At 35.3% G+C, this 6,897-nt stretch overlaps 1 pseudogene; it reads left to right on the top strand.

Annotated features, from left to right (window-relative positions):
• The first annotated feature begins 728 nt into the window (after positions 1-728).
• On the top strand, positions 729-1,205 carry LOC141490046 (cofilin-2 pseudogene; annotated as a pseudogene).
• Positions 1,206-6,897: the final 5,692 nt, after the last annotated feature.

The following is a 6,897-nucleotide window of genomic DNA, read 5'->3' as shown; positions in this document are numbered from 1 at the left end:
ATAGACACCGGTCTACATGATGAAAATTGAAAAGTAATCATAAAGGAGCTAATAAAAATTAGGTGAAGTCTCTAGGAGGAATCCTGTGCACACCGCACACGCGCCTGTGTGTGTGTGTGTAAATGATATTTTTTAGTTTCCATAGGAGTCAATATCTGTGGGAGAACTAAAGATATTTGCTGCAAGGAAATGCTTGTTTGCTTATATTAGAACTGTAGTAGGAGGTAGAAAGAAATAGCATTTGTTAAATTAGATAACCAATGTAATTTTACTTTATGATAATGTGCCCTAGATTTAAGGAAAAATGATGAATCTTGATATGGGATAGGAAATCTTGATATGGGATAGGAAAAACTCTGAGTTCAAGTCTTGGCTCTAACATCTCCCTTCAAGTACAGAAGACTTCTCTTCACCTCAGTTTCCTTTTCTGTCAAAAGCAAGCAATGACATAAAAATAGCATAACAAAAAATAATACAATAATAACTACTTCTAAAGGCCTATTGTGACATCAAATTAGATAAAGAAAATAATGCACTTTATAAAATCATCAATTCTCATATAAATAACAGTCAGTGGTAGTATCATTATCAGTATTTTAAAGCTTTCCTCTCTCTGGAGCACTTTCTATGACATGGAAATATATTATAGCTTCTATCCTCCTCTCCTTCTCTCTGCCCAGTGCCACTGATTGAGGATCTGCTGCTGCAACCTTACCTTCCCAGGAACCATGACTTCTGGAATAATCAAAGTTTTTAATGATATGAAAGTAAGGAAATCTACACAAGAGATCAAAAAAAGAAAGAAAGCTGTTCTCTTCTGTTTAAGTGATGACAAAAAACAAATCATAGTAGAGGAAGCAAAGCAGACCTTGGTGGGTGACATTGCTGACACCGTAGAGGATCCCTACACATCTTTTGTGAAGTTCCTACCTCTGCATGATTGCCGATATGCTTTGTATGATGCCACATATGAGACAAAAGAGTCTAAGAAGGAAGATCTAGTTTTTATATTCTGGGATCCAGAACGTGCACCTTTAAAAAGCAAGATGATTTATGCTAGTTCTAAAGATGCCATTAAAAAGAAATTTACACATATTAAACACTAGTGGCAAGTAAATGGCTTGGATGATATTAAGGATCATTCGCCACTTGGAGAGAAATTGGGAGGCGATGTAGTAATTTCACTTGAAGGAAGACCTTTATAAAATGACAGTGAAATGCCACCCGGAAGTAACTTCCATTTCTGCAGCTCCATCAGTTGGGATAGTGTCAGAATTTTGTCCCTTACCATACCTTCCCAGAAAACATAAAGGAGATGTCAATAAAGTAAACAGCTTACCAGTGACTGCCCTCAGATTGTTTCATCCTGGTAGTTATATGTAGAACTGGAAGAATACCTTCACATCACAAAACAAATGACATTATATACATCTCTTGCAGAACTAAGATGAATATGATAGTCAATATGAATAGTTTAGAAAACTGCAATGGGGTAGCTAATTGAATGCCTTGAAAGTATGGTCCACTGGGCAGATGCTAAACTTCATTCAGTATTACTCAGACTTGCACTTGATTGCAGTTCCTGAAATTCTGCTTTGTATACCTAACCTGCCTATTGTGACATGGCAGCATATACATATATAAATGTATATTTATATATACATGCATCTATGTAGGCACACACATAAATGTGTATATTTATATGTGTGACTATGCATTGAAAGCACTTTTATATAATTAGATCCCCTCAAAAAAGGACTGCCCATTAAGTTATCATATCATCAAATTATTGTAACCTCAATTTCAATCCTATTATCTACATATTTTCCTGAAGTAGTAGTTATTACCTTTTTATTTTCCATTGAATGTACACTACAGAACAGGAATAGGAGTTAAGTGTTTACTATCTAAATCTTGCAACACTAAAGATATTTTGAATAATGTAATTATAATGATAATTTCTGGATGAAAAGAGCCTTAAATGCAATATTGTTTTTGAAATCAAACTCCCCACCCCCACAAAAATTGGCCACATTTCAATAAAACTTGTGGCTTATTACAAAAAAAACCCAAAACAAAAAAGAAATATATTGAACTATGAGCAACATTTATTGTTCAGTCATGTCCAATGCTTCATAATCTCATTTGGTGCTGTCTTGTCAAAGGTATTGAAATGGTTTGCCATTTACTTCTCTATCTTCTTTTCCACATTTAAATGAGGAAATTGAGATAAACAGGATTAGTGACTTGCCTAGTATCACACAGTTAATAAATGTCTGAGGCAAGATTTAAACTCAGGAAGATGAGTCTTCCTTATTTCAGTCCCTCTCTTAACCATATAAGAATCCCCACCTCACCAAAAGTCCCCAAATGTCATTGAGGGTATACCTGACATCTTCTTCCCTAAGAGCCTGTCACAGAGAATATGATGAGTTTTTCCGCCCTGTCAAGGAAATCTTAAAGCTCTTGGTTATCTCCCTTTAAGATACCATTTTTTAGCTCATCAACTATAAAACATTTCCTCAACCCAACACAGGAAAGAATGTGAAACTCTTGCAGCTAAACAGTATTTCTTTTCCTAATCAAGTAAAAATGTAGGATTTGTTTATTGGTTCAATGGTAACTCATACTTCAATATACTTGACTCATATGAGGGTAATAGTATTTTATTTATGCATAATTTTCAAAGCATTTTCATATATCTCATCTCATCTAATAGAAATCTGATAATTTTCTGCCTTTGATCATGTCACAATGATGATGATAATTAACATTTTTATAGTATTTATGTCCAAAGCATTTTACAATTATCTCACTTGCTCCTTACAACAATCCTAGGGAGTATTATTATCCTTATTTTACAGATGAGGAAGTTTAGACAGACAGAGGTTTAAGTAATTTTCCCAAAGACACACAGCTAGTAAGTGTCTGAAGCTAGATTTGAACTCAGGTCTTTCTGACTTCAGGCCCATTCATTGAACTGCCTAGTTCAGCAAAGCGAGGGTAATTGCTGTTGTGGACCTCATTTTAATCAAGACACTGTGGTGAAGATCAAAACCCCCTGAATTTGAAGTCAGAAGACCTAAGATGAAATCTCAGATCTCCCCCTTAAATACCTATGTGAAACTTTACTTAATTAACATCCCTGATTATTCATTTTTCTTATCATTGAAATGAGAGATTTAAATTAGATGAAATCTAAGTGTCCTTCCAGCTCTATATCTATGATTCTATGGATAAAGAGGATCTTTAGCCCAAAGTAGAAGTAAATGAGTGTGAAATTGTCTCCAATTTTCCCTGACAAATAGAAATGTATAGGACCAAGAATGGAGGGAGGAGACAGGATAAAGGTGAGGATAAAAAGAGACATGATCGTCCCATCTTCCAGTATGCAATAAGTAAAGGATCAAAAGGCACAGTCTGATAATATCCAAAACTTCGAGAGAATGAGTTGCAAATAGTACTGGAAGGAAGGAAGGATCCCATGTTCTAAAATTTTACAAAGGAAATTACTTTGTGTGAGACGGGAAGTTCTCTGAAATGCTTTTCTGATGACACAAATGCAAATTATTTTGATGAGTAAGACCAAGAGGAACTGTATGAAGAAATTATGTAACCACTTAGAGAACTTCTCAGCCAGCTTTTTTAAAAGATATATATACGAATAAAAGATGGCAGCACGTGGCATGATTCTCCAAGAATGTCTGGATGCTTAAGCCGAGAGTAGGATAGGAACATATACCAAGAGGCTCTTTAAGACGTGCTAAAGATAGAGCAAGAGGACAAAGGGTCCATAATAAAAGAAAATGACAGAAAGCATATGAACTATCCTTCTGTTAATGTATTCTAGATTTGTTCCCAGAATGAACAAGTTTGCTAGTTTTCTTTTGAAAATGTAATTACATCCAACATTTATTAAGTATCTAATATATGGGGGCAGCTTGGTGGTACAGTAGATAGAGTCTGGAGTCAGGAGGACCTGAATTCAAATTTGGCCTCAGATACTTAATAATTACCTAAGTGTGTGAGCTTGGGTGAGTCACTAAACCCTATTTTTTTGCAAAAAAATATTTTTTAAAAAGTATCTACTATATGTTAGGCACTGAGCCATGTGGTAGAGCTATAAAGACCAAAAAAAAAGTTAAAAAGAGGTATTGTTCTCAAAGAGTTTATACCCTATTAGAAAAATACAACATGTATCCCAGACAAGTAAATAAAATATCTAACCAAAATGAGTAGGTAGTTGACATAGTGGATAAATCGCTGGGTATGAAATTAGGAAGACTTAAAGTCAAATCTGTTTTAGAAACATACTGGTTATAAGGGGGAGGCTAGGTAGCCCAGTGGATAAAGCACAGGCCCTGGAGTCAGGAGTACCTGGGGTCAAATCCATCTCAGCCACTTAATAATTACCTAGCCATGTGGCCTTGGGCAAGCCACTTAACCCCATTTGCCTTGCAAAAACCTAAAAAAGAAAAAAGAAAAAAAGAAACATACTAGTTATGTGACCCTGGGTAGGTCACTTAAACCTGTTTGCCTCAGTTTCCTCATCTATAAAATGAACTGGATCATGAATTGGCAAACCACTCCAAAGTCAAACACAACCAGACAACAACTAATCAAAATATACAAAATAATTTCAAGAGAAAAAGGGTGACAATGAGAAAAAGAGTGACAATAACAAGGAAGGGGGGAGAGAAGGAGGTTTATAAGATAACATCTCATATAGGAAGCAACTGAGCTATAACTTGAAGAAAGGAAAGAATTTCAAAAGGTAAAGGTGGTAACGTAATGAATTCTCCCTGCCAAACCTGACTCAACTTGTATCTTCATTTCCAACAGCTGAATATAAGCAAGTTCTTTGAGGGTCGTTTTACTTTTGCTGTTATATCCTGGCACTTAAGCCATTTTCTGACTCAGAGTAAGTATTTGAAAAATGTTTGATGATTGATTGAGGGATATAGGGGACCAAGTGGATAAAGAGTCAGGGATAGGAGTTACCTCACTCTCCATCAATGGTTCTGCAATCCTAGCTGTAGGTTTTGTTTTCTTTTCTATGCAATGGGTTCAGTTTCTATGCAGTGGGTTGGATGATCAGACAAAAATTATAGTGATTAATTGAGTTGATATCAGTTGGAGAGTAGTTTGTACAGTGGTACTGGAAGGTTTTTTCTTTATCCCTGTTCCATTCATTGATATCAGTCACTTGAATGAAGGCATAGATAGATGTAAGCTGGGAGAAAGAGATAGTGAATAACAAAATGGGAATCCAGCTAGTCTTGACAAGCTGAAAGAATGAGGCAAATATATAAGAAGATAAACTTTTAAAAGGAGTACATATAAAATCCTGTACTCTGGTCTTCAAAATCTATGGTATGAGTACTGAATAAGAGAGAATATTATAATGGCAAATAAATAATGTTCATATTCATATAAGCATATATAATAGAAAATTACATATAACAAATCATATACTTATATATTCATATATGTATATATATATAACTCATACTCCTATAAAAAAGTGTTAGAACAAGGTTAGCATATCTCTTCCTTGGGGTTCTAAGAATAGTCCTTTTTTTAAAAAGTATTACATTAAATATTTCTCAATAACATGCAAAAGAAAACAACTTTTATTATTTAAAATTTTTGAATTCCAAATTCTCTCTCTAACTTCTACGCTTTCTACCCTCTTGAGAAGGCAAGCAATTTAATATTAACTGAACATGTAAAGTCATGAAAAGAAGCATTTCCATATCAGGTGTGTTACAAAAGAAAATGCACCATCAAGTTGATCCAGTACACAGTTGGCAATAGTGGAGCAGAAAAGAAGTGGGCAGCTTTCAGAGATCTGCTATAGAGCTCTGTATTTGCTCATCTGGTTAAAAACAGTAGCAAACATCAAGATTGATTTGATGAAAATGATGGGGAAATACAGAAGCTGCTAAATGAAAAGCTAGAATTCAATAGGGGTTTACCAGCAGGATAGTTCATCCATTTCTAAGATGGCAACATTTAATTCCATCAAAAGGAAAGTACAAATGGAATTTAGAGAGATTCAGCATTCTTAGCTCAGCAAGAAAGCAGATAAAATTCAGTTTTATGCTGATAATAACAATCCAAAGTGCTTACATACTGCCTTGAAGTCTATTTATGAGCCAAAACTATAAGGTGTATCTCAACTATTCAGTGCTGTTGGAGCCATATTGATTAGTGATAGGAACAAGATCCTAGATAGATGGGCTGAACACTTCCATACTGTTTTTAACAGACCATCATCAATCAATGCAGAAATCATGGATCATTTACCGCAAGTTGAAGTCAATCTGGTCCTAACTTAAGCTCCAACTGAAGAAGGGGTTTCAAATGCCATTAGACTCCTTTCATTGACAAAGCATCCGGTTCTTACTCTATTCCAGTTGAGATTTACAAGGTGGGGGGAGGGGATCCAATGTTCATTCAAAAGCTGATTTAACTTTTTCAGATTGTATGGCATGAAGATATTATCCCCCAGGAATTCAAGGATACCTCCATTGTCCATCTCTGTAAAGGTAAAGGGGAATAAATTGTCCCGTGACAATCGCAGGGGTGTTTCTCTTTTAGACAATGCTGATAAGATATTTGTCAAAATCTTTCTTGATAGACTGATCTTTCCTTGGATAGATAGATAGATAGTTAGATAAATAGATAAATAGATGATCACTTCCTTGGGAGCCAATGTGACTTCAGAAAGCATCAAGGAGGGACAACTAGGTGGTGCTGTGGATACAGTACCGACTCTGGAGTCAGAAGGACCTGAGTTCAAATCCAGCCTCAGACACTTAATAATTACTTAGCTGTGTGACTTTGCTAGCCCCACTGCCTTACAAAAACCACACAAAAAATCAAGGAATAGTT

This window comes from Macrotis lagotis, chromosome 5 (genome assembly GCF_037893015.1).
Source record: "Macrotis lagotis isolate mMagLag1 chromosome 5, bilby.v1.9.chrom.fasta, whole genome shotgun sequence".
NCBI classification, from domain to species: domain Eukaryota; kingdom Metazoa; phylum Chordata; class Mammalia; order Peramelemorphia; family Peramelidae; genus Macrotis; species Macrotis lagotis.
The sequence above is the reverse complement of the archived record's forward strand: the minus strand, read 5'-3'. Positions and strand labels throughout refer to the sequence as shown.